Source organism: Pinus tabuliformis, chromosome 6 (genome assembly GCF_031772625.1).
Source record: "Pinus tabuliformis cultivar Carrire ecotype Pingquan chromosome 6, CPIR1, whole genome shotgun sequence".
Taxonomy (NCBI): Eukaryota; Viridiplantae; Streptophyta; class Pinopsida; order Pinales; family Pinaceae; genus Pinus; species Pinus tabuliformis.
In genome coordinates, this window is record NC_142292.1 from 541,301,591 (window position 1) to 541,321,499 (window position 19,909).

The window sequence follows — 19,909 nt, forward strand, 5'->3', positions numbered from 1 at the left end:
AAAATTCCTCGAAGAAATTCTGAGGCATTCAAGCTTGTATTGGTTTTGGTGATTTTTGGACCGGTTTAGGTGAAATCACTATGGCTTGAAGGTGGAGGTGGTTTCCTTTAGATTCCCTATTTGGTTATGTTTTGGTTTATCCCATGTGATTGCACATTCATGCTTGGAATATGGCACGAGAGTGATTGGGTTGGAAGAAAGAATTGGTTCCACCCAATCTATAATCAGGTGGTACGTGGAAGTCCCTGACTTGGTTGATACTATGCATATGATTATATGTGTTATTCCTTAATGAGATCAATGAGTATAAGTTTTGATTTAATGTTTTGTTTACGTGACTGGTTTGTCATGGCTTCATTCTGGTTAAATGCTTGTTACATGCATTGTTATGAAACCAACTCACAAAAAGATAGAAGAGATAGATAAACGCCTTAAAAATAAGCCTCTTCAAGGGGGCAACCTCCTTTACATTACACAAATGAACAATTCTTGGATGATACAAATGACAAGACCTCCTTTCTATATATAGGAGTCTAAGGGGTCATAATATAATCAGAGCCGACATAACAATAATAATGTAAGGGCACAATAATAACAATAGTGGGCTTCTATGGGGCACAATAATAACAATATGGGGACTACATGGGCACAACAATATAATAAGCGGTTGTACTAATAACAATAAGGGGTTACACTAGTAGTATAGGGACCTAACATGCCCCTCTCCTTCAAAAAGTGTTGTCCTCAACGCTTGAGTAGTTCTTGATGCTTCTGTATAAAATTCTTGTCCTCCCATGTGGAATCTTCAACAGGTAAGTTCTTCCACTTGATGAGATACTCTGAAATTGATTGATTTCGTAGCTGTCGAGTTCTTGTTTCTGTGACTGCTCCATGTTCCAATATGATTTTTCCTTCCTTGTCAAGTTCTGGCAATATTGTTTGAACTGGGATCTTCTACAACTTTTGAATGAGTGGCCACACTTCTTCATCCTTCTTCCATTCATCCCTTGCTTCGTTTATCCAATATGGTTGGATAATAGAAATAGCAAAAAACAATACTTCCACATCCTCATCCTTTCTTGAGAGTTCATCGGCAACAACATTTTGCTTCCCTTTTTCGTAGATGATTTCAAAGTCATAACCCAACATATTTGTGACCCATTTTTTTTGTTCTTCTAAAGATAATCTTTGTTCTAAAAAGTATTTAAGACTATCATGATCCATTTTTACCTTGAAGTGTCTTCCCACTACGTAAGGTCATCATTTCTTAAGTGCATGTAGTATTGCCAACATTTCCTTCTCATAAATAGCTTGCTTGATATGTAGCCGTAAAAATACCCAATCGCCTACATCAAAACTTCTTTCACTGCAATGTTGATCTGCCTGTTGTTTCATTCGATTTTGCACCAAAGAGGCGTTATACTTTAAAAGTTGGAGAACTTGTTGTTGATGCTCGATGTGATATTTCACTGCTTGAATATTTTTCTTCTTGATATGTCCTTCTATATTGAGAGTTTGAGGAGTGGTAATTTCTTCCAATGCATTACAAGATATGGTCGGATTCATTTCTTGATGCTCGATGTGATCTTTCACTTTTTGAACATTTTTCTTCTTGATATGTCCTTCTATATTGAGAGTTTGAGGAATGGTAATTTCTACCAATGCATTACAAGATATGGTCAGATTCATTTCTTGATGCTCAATGTGATCTTTCACTTCTTGAACATTTTTCTTCTTGATATGTCCTTCTATCTTGAGAGTTTGAGGAGTGGTAATTCTTGCCAATGCATTACAAGATATGGTCGGATTCATTTCTTCTTTCTTTGGGGTTGGTTCCTAGTGTATATCCTCTTCTTTTGACGTTTCTTGATCCTTTTCTTCCTCCTCTCCACAATCAATGTAAAATAATTTATTCTCAGCACACTTATGACCTTTAATGTATTTGTTATCACAATTGTAACAAAGCCCTTTTGCTCTTTTTTCTTCCAATTGTTGTGGTGTCAACCTTATAGGTTGTGGAAGGCTAGGAGAAACAACACTTCCATATTTATAGTTGTGAGGGGTAGACTTCCTTGTTGCCATAATTTTGCTTTCCACTTTTCTTGCCAACCTGAATGCCTTCTCCAATGAATCAGGTTCCCAAAGACGAACCTCATGTTGAATGTTATCCTTTAAATTCCCTATGGAGACATCAATCCTCTACTTATCTGGAATATCATTTTCCCTTATATTCAATTTTTGAAAGTCCTCAATATGCTCTGCCATTGAACACTTTTGTTTGAGATTTATCAATTGGCTAAAGAAGTTGTTGCTCTTTGTATCTTCATAATGTGCTATCATTTCCTCTGTGAAAATTGACCACGTAACAAGTGGTTTACGAGAAAAAAGCCCTTTATACCATAAAAATTGATCCGGTTCTAAATATGAAGATGCAATACGTACCTTTTGTAACAGTTTCACCTCATGTAGATCAAAATATTTCTCCATCTGTAGTATCCAATTTACTAGATCCTTGCCATCAAACTTCCTCATATCGCCTTTTCTTGATTTTAGGAGCTCAATCTTGAAACGATTGTAACTCTGTAATTTCAGATCTCCAAGTTTTGAAATTGCGTCCTGTAGTAGCCCTCTGAGTCCTCTTTCTAACCTTGCAAGTCTGATCAAGATTGGATTCTGCAAGGAAGAGTTATGTCAAATCTCCCACGATGACCTGATTATAGACTGGTTTAGTAGAGCGAACTTGTACGAAGTGCCACGTGTCACTGTTTCAACCTTAGGACCTAAAACCAATATAAAGAAAACTACAGTCCATCCTCTTTCTGCAACTGCTTACGAAATTTCAATTTGATGATCAGAGAGAAATTTATGACAATTTTCCCAAGGTCACCTATTTAGGATGTAATTCGGGAGCCGACAGAAACCCTAAATATCTTGGACTGTATCTCCGAAAATATAGCGAACCAAGATCTGAAATTTGGGCCCAAGCCTTGGCAAAATTTCGACTCAAATGGGTTTTAATTTCAGAATCTGAAACTTCTTAGAAAAACAAGTATAGCGATAATTCCACGATGACCTGTTTGAGATGGAATTCTGGAGTTTTCAAAAACCCGAACTTCCTAAGATCATATCTCTGAAAATATAGCTCTAGAAGATCAAAAATTTGGACTTGAGGTTTAGAACAATTTCGAGTCAAATGGTTTTTATTTTCGCTTCTAAAACTTTGTAGTGAAAAAGTTATAGCGAAAATTCCACGATGACTTGTTTGGAGCAGCCAAACCCTAGAATCCAAAGCTCTGATACCAAATGTTATGAAACCAGCTCACAAAAAGATAGAAAAGATAGATAAATGCCTTAAAAAATAAGCCTCTTCGAGGGGACCTCCTTTACATTACACAAATGAACAATTCTTGGATGATACAAATGACAAGACCTCCTTTCTATATATAGGAATCTAAGGGGTCGTGATATAATTAGAGCCGACATAACAATAATAATGTAAGGGCACAATAATAACAATAGTGGGCTTCTATGGGTCACAATAATAACAATATGGGGACTACATAGGCACAACAATATAATAAGGCGGTTGTACTAATAACAATAAGGGGTTACACTAGTAGTATAAGGACCTAACATGCATGATATATTTGTTATGATATGTGGTACTCTTGGTATTGATATTACTCATGGTTGATAGGATCTTGGATGGTTTATATGGATGTATGAGCTAATATGTGTTTAATGTAGCTAGGATGAGAGGGAAACAAGCCTTCTTGATGAACTTTTGATGAAAATAATGAAACAGTGAACAAACTATGCATCTAAACCTACATGTACCATGGTCACTATATGTTTGTAAAAATGAATAACTTGTTCCGGGAAAGCTTGAGTAAGAACAAAGCTTAGAAATAGGCCATGAAGACTTAGGAACCTTGTTGACGGAGATTTGGGCTACTCTTGGCAGTTGGCTTGAAGGTTGGCCTTAAAATTTTGAGATAGAGTCCCTGACTGCACTGTCTTAACTGGGAAATTTTGGCCACATTCGTACGAAGGTTGGGGTGCATGTGCGGCTAGAGCCCTATCGCTGCACTAGCAGGCATGCATGCATGCGACTGGGAGGAAATCAAAGTTGAGAACCAGTTCTAGTCTAGAAAAATGATAACTAAGGAAAATTTTACAATGAGTTTTGGATAAATGAACCCCATTTCCACAACTGAATCTTGGAGGTTGGGTCATGCATAGTAACTCTCAGCTCATGTTTACCCTGGCATGCAGGTAAAAGTGGGTAAATATGGGGTGGGGTGTCACATAGTGGTATAAGAGCAAGTTCACAGCACTCGGCGTCAGGGCAAATGTAGATCGTTATGCATATCTATATGGCTGACATGCATGGGAATTGGTTATTTTATTGTCATTGCATTGTGATATCCATGTACATGATGTTGTTACAATTTTGGCGTCATTATCTTGATTTATGTATGAATTGATATGGTCTTGATATTATTAAGTATCGTGCTAATCTGGATTGACCTGTGCAGATGCAATAGTGTAACAAACCTGGGTTAAAAGTTCATGTAATAAAGTTAATAAAGGAAAAATAAGACCAAGGTCATGGGACACGTATTCCAAGCTGAAAGTTGGGCAAAACATCCTAGTGGGTGTTCATTTTGGTTTATTATGGATAAGGAAATTGTTAAAGGAAAAAGAGGCATTAATTGGCATCTATTTATGAAAATAAAGGAAAATAGGAGAAAAGGGAGATGAGAAGTCACAGGTTTGCATGAGAGGACAATTGAAGGAAAAATAGAGGAAAATGAAGAAAATAGAGGCCTCAATGATAAAAAGGCTTTCGAGGATTAGTTCACAACCTTTTATCAGTTTTAGCTTGGAGCTCTCTTCTATTATCTCATTCTCTCATACTCTTGGACACTTAGAGAATTCTTGGAGCATTCTAGCATTGGAGAAAGGAAGGCAAAGGAAGTACAAGGAAGCAAAGGAAAGCAAGGGACAAGTAAGGAAAAGTTGGATCAAGCAGTTTTAGCAGGAATAATTGCAGGTAACAGGTTGCGTGTGTGATTTCCTAGCTGGTTTGTGTATGCATGGTACATGCATGTATGTATTTGGTTCTCTTGTTCTCACTGGCATGGGTTTATCTAGGTGTGACATTGGTTTCAACCTTACCTTTCCATTTTTGGATAGACATGGTGTGATGGGGTTCTTTTATTTGGCTGAGCTTTGGATTATCGAATGGTTTTGGAACTCAGTGAGATGGTCTTGTGAAAATTCCCATAGGGCATGGGAATCCCTTGACCAATTTTGGCGGGATTGCGGTAAAGTCCGAGGGCGGAGACAGGAAAATTCCTTAAGGTACTAGTGAAGAAATTATGAGGCATCCAAGCTTGTTTTGCACCTAGTAATCCCTTGACTAGTTTTGGCGACATTGTTGTAAAGCCTGAGGGTGGAGGTGGTTTAATCTCCAAGAATCCTTGGTTGTTTATGTATTGGTTGATTATGTGATCTCTTGACCGATTTTTGTGAGATCGTGAGAGCATGAGGGTGGTTTAATCTTCGGGAAGCCCTGGTTGTTTGGTCTTAAGTCCCACATTCATGCTTGGAATATGGCACGGGGGTGATTGGTTGAAATAAATATTTGGTTCAACTCAATGTATGGTCGGGTGGTACGTGGAAGTCCCTAACTTGGTTGCCTTTTGCATATGTTAATAAGAACTCTTTTTCTCTTGTATTTCATGAGTACTTGTATTTGTTCTTATGTGGCTTGGATGGTTGTTCTATCATGGTTATAAGCATGGTTCCATAACAGGTTCTAACTATGGCTCTTAATATGTTTTGATTAGTTGAAGAATTGTTATTGAATGCATGATCTAACAAAGGTTATTGGAGCTATTATGAGAGGGTGTTAGACCTTCTTAATGATTCTTAGATAAGTATCAGACCCTCTTTTTAGATATGCATTCATGACCTATAGATTACATGTTCACGATATGTTTGACGAAATGACTGTCATGGTTAGTCTTGGTTAGGTCAAGTCTTTGATCAAGTTTTGTATGAATGGCTTTGTCTTGATGTTGATTATCATTCTAGAAAGTCTCATTGAGTTATGGGTAGTGGAATGGAGGCTGACTTGGAATTTAGGCTTAGAATATGAGACCACACCGTATGAACTGAAGGTTTTAGGTCACAATCGCTACTTGGTAGGCTTATGCATGTAGTTGGAGGCCCTCAACTACATGGAGGCCTTGTCATGCATGTAGTTGGTATCCCAAGTCACTAAAAAATCATTCCAGCTTAGGGTTTGGACACTAGGAGTGGTGGTTTGGATTGTGGGTGTCTTGTAGCTCTGGAGGAAGGTCGATCAGTTCATCAATTTCACTTCCTTAACTATACTTAGGAGGTTGAGTCATGTCATAGTAGCCTTCAACTCATGTTTACCCTGGCGGGCCTATTAAAGTGGGTAAATGTGGGAGGAGGAATTTACAGGGCAGTATCAGAGCATGGTTCAAATAATTGGACCAGATGGGTAGAATGTGTTTGTCGTGCTTGCATGTCAATTGTCTATATGATTTTTATGCATGCATTATCATGGTTATGGTTGTCGTGCATGAAGTCATTGTATGAAGTTGGTGTTATCATGCATGATGTCAGTATATTGATATGATTATGCATACATATGTATCGTGCTAATCTAGATTGATTTATTAAATAAGATAACCTCCCCTGAACTTCATTGAGGTATGTTGATTATGTTTGTATTTGGTTTATCTAACATGGTATTTTTGCAGGAAGAGGATCGGAGATGAATAGCGAAATGGTGGATTATAGTTCACGAGACTCTCCTTATAGATCAGATGAGAAACCCAAATATGAGTACTCTCTTAACATAACAGACACTTTAAGAAGTTTAAAGGCAGAAATAATAAGTTGCAAAGAAAATAATGACAGGATCATTCAGTAACATGAAAGGATTGCTAGGGCATAGGAAAAACAAGTAGAGATCAATGCAGTTATCCTTCAAAGCTTGTCAGACTTGCAACGATAGGGACAGACACAAAGAACTTATAGACAAGAGGACAAGACTAATGGAGCATATGGTAGCATATCTCATGGTGGGCACAGGTCAGATAGGGATTACACAGTTAGAGATGGCAGGTTCTTGTATACACCTGATAGGAGAGGCAGTGGATATGGGTTCTACTCTAGTTCTGGTTCATACAGGTATCATGGTCATCATCGTTATCGTCCTTACAGGAGGAGTGATAGGGGATATTTGTCGGATGAGTTAAAGAAAGCCAAGCCACCTACATTTGATGGAGAGCTAAGGAAACCAAAAGATGCAAATACATGGTTGCTTGGGATGAAGAAGTTCTTTGAGCTTCATGACTATAAATACGAGGGTCAAGATAGCTATTTTCAATCTAAAAGGGAAAGCAAACCATGATGGAATCATGCTTTCTAGATGTCCTCAGCAAACCTATGATGAAATCCATGGAAATGACCTCCCATTTCCATTTCAAAATCGGAATTGGTTGTAGTAAACCACCTGGATGCTTACACTCTCCCTTGACCTATTGAAATTCCAAACACCTTGTGACAAACTCAGCAACCTCTTTCTTCATATTTTGCCAATAGTAGAACTTATTCACAACTGTTAGAGTCTTATGATATCTCGGGCAACCTGAATATGACTTCACATGAAGTTCCTGCAAGATAAGCTTCTTGAGCTCACTCTTGTCTCACACATAGATCATGTCCTTAAATCTCACCAAACCATTTGTTGTGAGATGATAATACACATCTTGTTCACTTGTACCTTGTTGATGTAACCGGTGCCTCAACTGATGGTACTTGTCATCATGTTGTAATGCTTGCAAGATTTGATCTTGTAAATCTGTCCCATATGAACTCATAGCTGCTCTCCTTACCCTTAATGTACCTGATCTCGAAGTCAAACTCACTGAGTGTGTCCAACCATTAGCTTGTATGGCATTTAGATGTTAGTCAAACAAGTATCTCATCCAACTGTTATCACACATTAACACAAACATCCTACCAAGAAGATAATGCCTCCACATCTTCAATGCATGAATGATGACAACCAACTCAATATCATGCGTTACATAATTTTGTTCATGCTCATTCAATTTCTTTGACTCGTAGTATACTACCTGTCCTTCTTGCATCATGACTCCACCAATTACTCTCTTGCAATCATTTGTACACACCACAAACTCGTTATCTAGATCTACAATCTTTAGAACTTGAGTGTTTGTAAGCAATTGCTTCAACTGCTCAAAACTTGTTGCACATTCCTCTGTCCATTCAAAATTATTTCCTTTCCTATGCAAGGATGTAATAGGATATGAAATCCATGAGAAATTCTTGATGAACCTCCTATAGTAACTTGCTAACCCCATGAATGGTCTAACCTCATCCACATTCTTAGGAGTTTCCCATTCCATGATAGCTCTGACTTTTCTGGGTCCACTGCTATGCCTTCCTTGGAGACAACATATCCCAAGTAATGTACCTCTGTTTGAAAGAAGTTGCACTTCCTAAGCTTGGCATACAACTGATTCTCTCTTAGAAATCTCAATACTGCTACTAAGCGTTCGGAATGCTCTTCCTCATTCTTAGAATATATCAATATATCATCAATGAATACAATCACAAACTTGTCCAGATAAGGACACACCACACTATTCATCAAACACATGAAGGTAGCTATAGCATTAGTCAAACCAAAAGGAACCACAACAAACTCATAATGCCCATACATGGTTCGGAAATAAGTCTTGTAGATTTCCTCTTCTTTGATGTGTACCTGATGATATCTTGATCTGTTATGACTATAATTCATAACAAGTAAGTAAATAAAATAAATGTAAATATTTAATAATAAGATATTGGTTATAATAAATAGTCATTAAGTTAAGTGAAAATGCATGTCTAAAAGACATGCCTAGTCACGAAAGGACACTTGCTTAGGTATATATGCGGGTCCTCATTGTAACATTTGATCATCACTTATACATTTTTTATATATAATAAATTATTATTATTAAATACCTCTTGTGTATTTTTGCATTCAAGTCAACAAGCCATGGTGCACAATATAATCATGTGAGTCTTTGAACGTAGATCGCTGCACAATATGCCATTATGTTTATGTCCTGAATGCTTTGAGCAGTTTATTAAAATTCAAGAAGCGTTTCAGCGATTAGAAAAATCATGTGCAGAAGTTTCAGCATGTCTAAATAAAAGTTATGCAGAGGAAGACGATAACGACAGTGAAGAAACGAAACAAGGTGAAGCATTAGATAATTATAATGTTGAAGATGAAGCTAATGACATAGATCAAGATGAAGATCCACATGAAGATGAAAATGATCTCAACAACGATTGTGATGTGAAGGATAGTCAAAGTGGGTATATGAAAACTAGAGAAGAAGAACACTCAAAATCCGAATCCAATTGGGAATATGAAAAAAAAATTAGCTTATCTTATTTCTCATTCGGGTCAGAATGAGCTTACAGAGTCCCCCGAAATCCCATGGACCTCCAATAGAAAAATGTTGGTTGTCATACAACAACAACAAAATTCTGATTCTAAACTTGTCCTACATGCAATTCAAGAAGTGGCATTACGAGAATGGGGGTTTCTTTCAGTCAATGAGAAGAATGGTTTGCGAATGTATTGTTTGCAGTACGCGATGGCTCATGCTAATGCTTTGGAAGGCTATGTTCAAGTCAAGGTTGTTGCAGTGGCAGTTGTATTAACGAAGAGAAGTTGGCTTGAATTTGTTGAAGTGGAAAGAGAAGCTTTTTTCAATGAGGTGAAACAAGTTGTTTTAGGTGCTCACCCTCTAGTTGCCCAGAGCACAACGATTACTTTTCTAGAATCATTGGTTTTTGATTTTTCACCTTCAACTGCTAGTGCAATGGGGCTTCCTGTAGAGTTCCATGAAGATTGTCGGGCTTCCTTTGAATTGGGTTATTTGCAGCGATTTTATAGCTGGGCTCAAGAGGCCACTTTCAGTGTAGCTCAAAGAACATTCCAAGGCATAGGAATGGAAGTAACGGTTTGTTCTGCAGCTTTGCGCCTCATGTCTGAAATTTTGAACTGGGATTTTCAAGGGAATGCAGATCGTGTGGTTGGAGGCATAGTGGTATATTCTGAAGATCAACTCCAAATAAAGAACATGGAAATTGAGAAAGATGAATATCTTTGCAGTGTGAGTTTCTCCATGGTTTACGATGCTGTGAATATAGCTCCTACCTGGGTCCTCTACGATCGGAACATTGCAGAGACATGGATTGAAAAGAATCCACGGAATGCAACCATCCCTCAGACACGTAAGCCTTTCGCTGCCACTGATATACCTCCTAATGCTACGCTCAGAGCAGAGATGAGAGAACAATTCCAACATGTAATGGGCAATGAATACATGGGATAGGAAGTCATTTTCGACTATCCACAATGACTCTCGTTGCATGGCATCGGAGGACTTCTCACGAACATTCGCCAACACTTTCTTAGTAATGACGGGAGGAGAATTTGAGCCAAATGAGCGTGGAGAGTTGGACCAACGCTTGGAAGCGACTGACATTTCTTCACCTTAATCTACATATTTGCGATAACAATCACCAACTCTTCTTGTTCGATGAACAATCAATCAAATCTTTATCACAATTTATTATAATCTCCTATACTCACGGAAGAAGAACTGAAGAATCAGACCTCTTTCATAGAGAAATTCTCCAAACAATTCGTGCCCTTGACTTGACTACACATCAAGAACGATACCAGTTGAAGCCTGACACTCGGATTCATTGTGCAAAATTTACAGGATTTTTAATTAGGTTTTTAAATATTGGGGACAAAGGATTGCAACCTATAGTCCTTGGCCTCCTCTCGTTCATGGCGCAAAGTCTAGAACCCAACGAGCTATATTCCATCCTGGCATACCTTTCCAAGGCACAACCCATGGCCATTTCATCAAGTGATCTCACAAATTTAGCTCTGATTCAGGATGACTTCTTTTGCAGGTGCTGGACAAATGTCAGTTACCCATTGGTTCTCCAAATGCAGAAAAAACTGGTGGAAGGATTTGTTCAAATTGTGATTTATGCAGTGGGCATTTTCAAGAGCGAGGATCACATTGGCATTGTGGAGGATGCTTGTGAAGCTTTGCGTGTAGCCCTCTAGCACCTCAACCAACTCTTAGGATGTAGCAGAGAGTTTCGAGAAACGCGGGTGGATTTCAGTATCGATATGAATCCCTTGACGTTGCTATCCCGGAATCACCGTGTCCTTGTCTACCCCCATCCCTCTATCTGCCATTGTCCATGTTTGCCTAGACAATTGGTATCAGAAAGGGTGGACAGGACTTCTGGTTGGAAACTTACTGTGCAGACACTGCACTGTTAAAAAATTGTGTCGTCTACGTTGTCAAATGACGTGGCCCCTACTCGAAGGTCAACAGGAAGGGTTGATGTCGGTTCATGCGATCTCAGTATATACAAGGGATACATCGGTATCAGTTAATATGTTATGTTTAATTTATACATCCAGACAGTATAGACAAAAACCTTACATTAAAATTATATTCCAAACTAAATTTAATTAATTAAATTATTTAAAAATAAAAATATTTGTTCTCTTAAAAAAAAAAAAATCAGTAAAAAAAAATAGAGTTAATGTTATTATTATTATTATTTTTCCTTGGAAAAAAGTCGTAATTTCTATTGATATATAAGAAATTACATTTTGTATATGCAAGTGCATATGCATATGGAGGCAGAGTTTCCTATCGAGTTTAGATTTAAACCAAAAAAATTTAGTTATATCTCCACGCAGGGAGTCTTGTTACCAATTTTACTGAACCTATGCCAGCTCTCTAACAGAGAGAGAACTAAATCAAAATTGGATTCTATCTCTTTGCAGAGAGAGAATCTAAGTATCAAAAAACAGAACTGTATGTCCAGAGTAGTACATGTAGCACATAAAAGTTATAATAAACATGATATATACAAGTTAAGCAAAATATTTATAGGGCTTGTAGCCCATTTTCTCTGTGTTCCACAAAAGGTCTGTGATAATGCTGGTGGAAAGTCCCATCTATCTCCTCCTGTATTAGCCAGTCATCGCCCTGTCTATGCGCTGCCTCTTTGGAAAGGTGGTCTGCCCCGGAGTTTCGCTCCCTGAAAATGTGTTGACAGGAAAAAGAGTCAAAAGAAGATATCAATCTTTGTGCCTCTTCTAATATATGCCTCAGTGAAAATGCATTGTAGTGAGATGTATTATTTAACCAATTACAAACAATTTTGGAATCACCAAACAGTTGTAGATGTCTGCAATGCTTTTCCAATGCAAAATGAATGAGATGTTTAGCAGTACAGAGTTCCACATAATTGTTTGTTCCTCTGCCTAATCTCATTTGTATCTTGAAGCAATGTGTTTCATTTAAGTAGAGAATGGCCCCGCCACCACATCCTGCCTCCTGTGTAGAGCCATCAAAATATGCCCACGGTTTTGATTTGTCTATGATTTCTGGTATAATGATACGGGGAGGGGTATTGGAATCCTCCTCGGGTAGAAGATCATAGTCCGCAATAGTATGGAGCAAGATGGCAGGCCAATGGGGAGTCTTGTGGTTGAAAATAGATTGGTTTCTTGCGATCCATAAAGACCAACAAACAAGGAGAGGCATGTTCCTGGATTTTCCATTATGGTTTTCACACCATGTATACCAGGCTTCCGGAATGTCATGTCCATACCAGTGTTTTAAGCTTGGAAAGTGAGTAATGATGGAATTCCAATGTTCCTTGGAGGTGGGGCAGTTAAGGAAGAGATGTTCAGTACTCTCTTCATCATTGCGGCACATATGACACCAAAAAGGTCCATGAAAAGATCTTTTCATCAAATTTATCCCCGTAGGAATCTTGTCAAACAAAATGTTCCACATCAGTAAGCGGGTTCGAGGGGCCGCCTTAAGCTTCCAGAGTAATCTCCAAGTCGGGTTTATGTTCTGGGGCTTGTAAGGTTCCATTAATCTAATATAACCCTCTTTAGGAGAGTATGATCCGTGTTTGGCAAAGGCCCATATAATCTCGTCCGGTCCTTCAGATAGTCGAATGTGTGCCTGGGTAAGAGCTTCCGTGTAGTCCTGCCAATCTTGCCGCCACTGTATAGGAATGTCCAGATCAAGAGCTGATTTCCATGCCTGCAGTAGGAAGGAGGAGTTATTGCTGTCACTGATGTGTCTGATGTGTGTAATACCCCTGTTGTGTAAATGCCTTATCAAATCATCTGGTAGCCTGTGTGCATTACCACAACCAACCCATGGGTCTGTGCCAATACAGACAACATTACCCTCCTTTATTCTCCACGTTATGCCTTCACGTATGAGTGGTAATGCATTTATAACTGCCTTCCATATATTGGAGATGTTATTGTTTATTCTGTGCTGCTGTCTGAACCAGTCCATCAGGTTCATAGGCCAGATATATTTCGCTTGTGCAACCCTGGTCCAGAGGCTGTTTGTGGTGATAAGATGCCAGCCAAGCTTTGCCGCCAGAGCTTTGGAGAATAAATCTAGCCTTTTGATGCCCCATCCTCCCCATCTCTTGGGCTTTGCTATCGTCTCCCATTTGACCCAGGAAAATAACCTACCCGGTTGATTGCCTTTCCATAAGAATCTGCAACATATGCTTTGCAGTTTGTTCAGTATGCCCCTCGGTATCCAGGCTAGAGTCATCCAAAATACAGGAGTAGCTTCAATCACAGCTTTTATAAGGACTAATCTTCCTGCATGGGATAGGTATTTATGGTACCAAACCTGAAGTCGCTTTTCCACTTTTGCAATAAGCCAAGTCCAGTCCGCAATCTTGTATCTGTGAGGCTTAAGCCTGAAGCCCAGATATTTTAGACCGTCTTCCAGATTCTGTGATATAAAGGGGAAGCGCTGTGTGGTGAATACTATCTCGTGTTGTGAGCAACCAAAAGTAGTAATTGTAGACTTACTATCATTTATAATCATCCCAGTTGCCTGCTGAAATAGATTGAAGATATTCTGGAGGACCGAGGTATCTCCAATACTACCATTTAAAAAAATGAGAACATCATCAACAAATAAAAGGTGGGTGAGAGTACAATTCTCAGAGATCTTGATTCCAGCCAATTGATTTCTATTACGAGCTGATATGATGACCCTACTTAATCCTTCCATGATAAGTAAGAAAAGTAGGGGGGAGAGTGGACATCCCTGCCTGAGTCCCCTCTCCGAGAGGAAAAAAGATGTGGCTTCCCCATTTAATAAAACACTATAAGAAACATCTTTAATGCAACACATAATCCATTTAATATATGCATAAGGAAAGCCAAGGTGAGTCAGCAGTAATCTAATGTAGAGCCAATTTGCTCTATCAAAGGCCTTAGAGAGGTCCACCTTCAAAATCATGCCTTTTTGCTTCCTCATCTGCATTGAGTGGAGGAGTTCCTGGGTTGTGGCTATGGCCTCATGAATCTGTCTGTGCTGAAGGAAGGCAAACTGTTCAGAGGATATGTGTCTAGAAAGGATAGGCTTTAGACAGTTTGCAATGATCTTTGCATTAATTTTTTATTATTATATATATAATAAGTAAAAAAAAAGAAGGGGGAGAGTTTACCTAACCCTAGACTCAAATCAAAGTTATTGGCGAATCATAGAAGATGAGCTACCAATGACCACGGGGGCTTCACTGGGGAAGCAATACCATACCACGTGGGTTCATATTAGGGGATATATATTGAGGAAAAAATGACATAGTATATTGGGGGATATATAGGGAGTAAAGGGTTTATATATTGGCAAGTATAAAAGTGGAGATCAAAGTTAATGAAAAAATATAAAGGGGTATAAAAAATGTTAATGAAAAAATGGATACTGACAATATCTAGAGAAAGTAGGGGTGCTTTAAATTGGGAAGGTGTATTGGGTTTGTATTGGTAGGGGGTTAAATAATGTGATTTTTAGAGATATCTTCCAATATGTAGTCAAATTAAGGGTATTGTTTAGTATGCCATGAATGCACACGATATGTCAAAGGTTCATTGAGTGAAGCCCTTGTGCCAATGACGTAGTCAAATGAAGAAAGTATTAGTGTTCAAGTGAAGAGAAGGCATTCGTAGCAGATAAGAGATCAAGTCCTTTCATCAACAAGCTTTGAGAAAAAAGCTTCTGAAGGAATGGGCTATGTTATGAATATAATTCATAACAAGTAAATAAATAAAATAAATTTAAATATTAAATAGTCAGATATTGGTTATGTTAAATAGTCATTAAGTTAAGTGAAAAGGAATGTCTAAAAGACATGCCCAGTCACGAAAGGACACATGCTTAGGTATATATGCGGGTCCTCATTATAACATTTGATCATCACTTATACATTTTTTATATATAATAAATTATTATTATTAAATACCTTTTGTGTATTTTTACATTCAAGTCGACAAGCTATCAATTTTTATGGTTCATGATCTCAAATCAATCTTGGAGAACAATGTTGCTCCCTTCAACTGATCAAACAAGTTATCAATCCTTGGCAAGGGTACCTGTTCCTTATTGTCACCTTGTTCAGCTACCTGGGATTAATGCATAACCCGAGAGTACCATCCTTCTTCCTCACAAACAACATTGGTGCACCCCAAGGAAACACACTTGGCCTAATGTATCCATTGTCAAACATTTCCTTCAACTGTAACTTCAGTTCCACTAGATCTGGAGTGCTTATCCTGTAAGGTGCTTTTGATGCTGGTGTTGCTCCTGGTACCAACTTAATATAAAAGTCCACCTCCCTGTGAGAAGGAAACTCTGAAATCTCTATTGGAAATACATAATGATACTATTCCAAAACTGGGTACCTCTTTAAGACTTATGCATCCTCAACATCCTTACCTTTATCACTAGAAACATACACTGCAAACAATACACACCCTTTCCTGAAACTGCACTTTACCTGCATGGTTGTAACCATTCTCACTAATGTATGATTCTTCATACCTTGCAATATTATTTGTTCTCCATTGTCATCCAACCACTCAATAACATTTTCATAACAATCCACCTTAGTCTTGTGAAGGTACAACCAATCCATACCCAGAAGCATATTGTACGAACCCAATGAAAGCACATTTAGATGCGTTGATGTAGGCATACCGTTCAACTCAAATGCATAAGATCTTAACAATGATGAACTCTTTTCTTAGTACCTATAGCCAACTGCACCAACCAAGACTTTGCATGCATTTCTTTTCTCAAACCACACTTATCCACCAAGTCAGGGTTAATATAATTAGATCCAGGGTCAATCAAAATAAAAACAACTCGATCACAGAGCTTACCTTCCATCTCATTAATGGATGCCTAGTGATCTGCCTAATTGCTATTAAATGTTGCATAGATCTAAGGAATTCTCTTTCCAACATCCCCAACTCTCTACACCTCCTCAGCACTATAGATCTAAGGCCTACCACCCTGATACAACGAACAATCCTCCTTGAGTTTATCCTTGCCACATATCCAACATTACAATTGTCTCCTACAATCACCTCTATTCTGTTGCTCTCCAGATTGAGGTCCATGTCCCTTCTCTACTACATTAAACTTCTTGTAAGGAGAAACATTCTCTTTCTAACCTGCATCCCGAGGTCTTTCCCGATTCGGTGGCCACTTACCTCTAGTCTTGTCATTCCCTTTCCAACCCTACTTAGACTTGGTCTTACGCTTCAGTTGCTCATAACAATGCTTCAATGCTTCGATTGCGCATAACAATCCTTCAATTTTCTAATGACTTCTTCCAGCTACTGAGGCTCATCATACTTAATCTGGTCCTTAATTGCTAATGGCATTCCACTAATAAATATCTGAACTTTGGTATTCTCCTCCCTAAGATACGACACATACCTCTACAAGTACAGGAATTTAGTCATGTACTCCTCATCTGTCATAGATCTCATCTTCAGCTCATAGAACTCCTTGACCTTACTGTCATAATATATTTCTGACAAGTACTTCTTTCGAAAAATTCTTTTGAACTCATGCCAACTCAACTCCTTTGTCCTTATATCTTTGACACATTTCACATCTTTCCACCAAATGTGGTTGATAAGTTGACTAAGGTAGCTCACTTCATTCCAGTATAGTCTACTAATTCAACTAGTGAGGTAGCACATGTCTTCATCAGGGAGATAGTGAGATTGCATGGTATTCCTAAGAAGATTGTATAAGACAAAGATGCCAAGTTCACTTCCAGGTTTTGGAAGGAGTTATTTGCAGGTTTGGGAATTGGCTTTTAGTACAACTTATCATCCGCAGATAGATGGACAAACAGAGAGGGTTAATAGGATTTTGAAGGACATGTTGAGGTTGTATGTTATGCACCAGCAGAGGAGGTTGGAGGAGTATCTTCACTGGTAGAGTTTGCTTACAATAATGAGTATCAGGAATCACTGAGGATGAGTCTATTTGAGGCAATTTATGGGCAGACTTGTAACACTCCGATCAACTGGAGTGATCGAGTGAACAACATACTGATCAAACCAGACATGTTGGAAGAGATGGAACATGAAATGCAGGTTATCAAGAAGAATCTAAAGGCAACACAGGACAAGAAAAATAGTTATGCAGACCAACATAGGGTGTTTAAGGAGTTTTAGGTTGGGGAGCATGTGTACTTGCATGTTAAGCCAAAGAGGAGCTCCTTAAGGATTGGGTCATGTGCCAAGTTGGCACCTTGGTATTATGGGCCTTTCGAGATCCTTGACAGGAAGTGACTAGTGGCCTATAAACTTGTATTGTCATTGACAATGAAATCCCATGATGTTTTCCATGATTCATTGCTTAAAAGATATGTGAATGATGTTGAGCATGTGATTGATTGGTTTGTATTGCAGGTGGATCCAGAAGGATAATTCTAGCCAGAACCTCAGTGTATATTGCATCGGAAACAACTCATGCTCTAGAACCGAGTAATAAAGCAAGTTAAATTGCAGTGGAAGCACTTTGGGCCCGATGAAGCTACATGGGAGATGAATGATTAGATGTGGGCTATGTATCCTTCATTGTTTGTTGGTTGAGGCAAAGGAGTTTTTGTATATGTATATATTTATGTATGGTTGTTATTGTAAATACCACAATGAGTTGTGTTATAAAGCTCCAATAAGTGGTATGGTTGTCATGTTGTTATGTTTGTCATGATGGTTTTTCTTTTCAGTAGGTTGTTCATTGTAAATACTGCATCGAGCTAAGTTATAAATCTCCATGGGCAGTATGTTTTGGTTTTCAATAGTCTTGTTGGTCATAGGTGTCATAGAACACTAAGGACGGTGTTCCCCTAAGGGGGAGGGATCTGTAACAACCCCGAGTTAAAAGTTCATGTAATAAAGTTAATAAAGGCATAATAAGACCAAGGTCACGAGACATGTATTGCAAGTTGAATTTTGGGAAAAACATCCTAGTGGGTGTTCATTTTGGTTTATTGTGGCTAAGGAAATGGCAAAGTAAAAGAGGCATTAATTGGAATTTATTTGTGAAAATAAAGGAAAATATGAGAAAAGGGAGATGAAAGGTCACAAGTTTGCATGAGAGGAAAATTGAATGAAATTTAGAGGAAAATGAAAAAATAGAGGCCTCAATGATAAAAAGGCTATTGAGGACCAATTCACAACCTTTTTTTAGTTTTAGCTTGGATCTATCTTATATTCTCTCACTCTCTGATACTCTTGGACACTTAGAGCATTCTTGGAGCATTGTAGCATTGGATAAAGAAGGAAAAGGATTAGAGCATTCTTGGAGCATTGTAGCATTGGATAAAGAAGGAAAAGGAAGGACAATGAAGCAAAGGAAAGCAAGCGAAAAGCAATGAATAGTTGGATCAAGCAGTTTCAGGAGGAATACTTGCAGGTAACAGGGAGCATGTATGTATTTGATTCTCTCGCTGTCACTGGCATGGGTTTTTCCAAGTGTGAGAGTGGTTTCAGCCTTGCCTTTCCATTTCCAAATAGCCATGGTGCGATGGGGTTCTTTTATTTGGTTGAGCTAATTTGGATTGCCAGATGGTTTTGGAATTGGGCGTGGTGGTCTTAGGAAAATTCCTATAGGTCCTAGGAATCCCTTAACCGATTTTGGTGGGATTGCGGTAAATTCTGAGGGTGGAGACAAACAAATTCCTGAAGGTATTGGTGAATAAATTCTGAGGCATCCATGGTTGTTTTGGGCCTAGTAATTCCTTGACTAGTTTTGGCAGGATTGCGGTAAAACCTGAGGGTAGAGGTGGTTTAATCTACAGGAAGCCCTGGTTGTTTATGTATTGGTTACGTATGTGATCTCTTGACTGGTTTTGGCGAGATCGTGAGAGCATGAGGGTGGAGGTATTTTAATCTCTGGGAAGCCCTGGTTGTTTGGTCTTTAGTCCCACATTTATGCTTGGAATATGACAGGGGGTGATTGGCTGAAATAAATATTTGGTTCAACTCAATCTATGGTTGGGTGGTACATGGAAGTCCCTGACTTGGATTTTGCATATGTTAATAAGAGCTCTTTTCCTCTTGTGTTTCATGAGTACTTGTACTTGTTCTTATGTGGCTTTGATGGTTGCTCTATCATGGTTATTATCGTGGTTATAATCATGGTTCCATACGAGGTTCTAGCTATGGCTCTTAAAATGTTTTGATTACTTGATGAATGGTTATTGAATGAATGAGCTAACAAAGTGTTGTGCAACGAGCTCACAAAATAGAAGAAAGAGATAGATAGACGACTTCAAAAGTAGCCTCTTCGAGGGGGCAACCTCCTTTACATTACATAAAATGAACAATTCTTGGATGATACAAATGATAAGGCCTCCTTTCTAT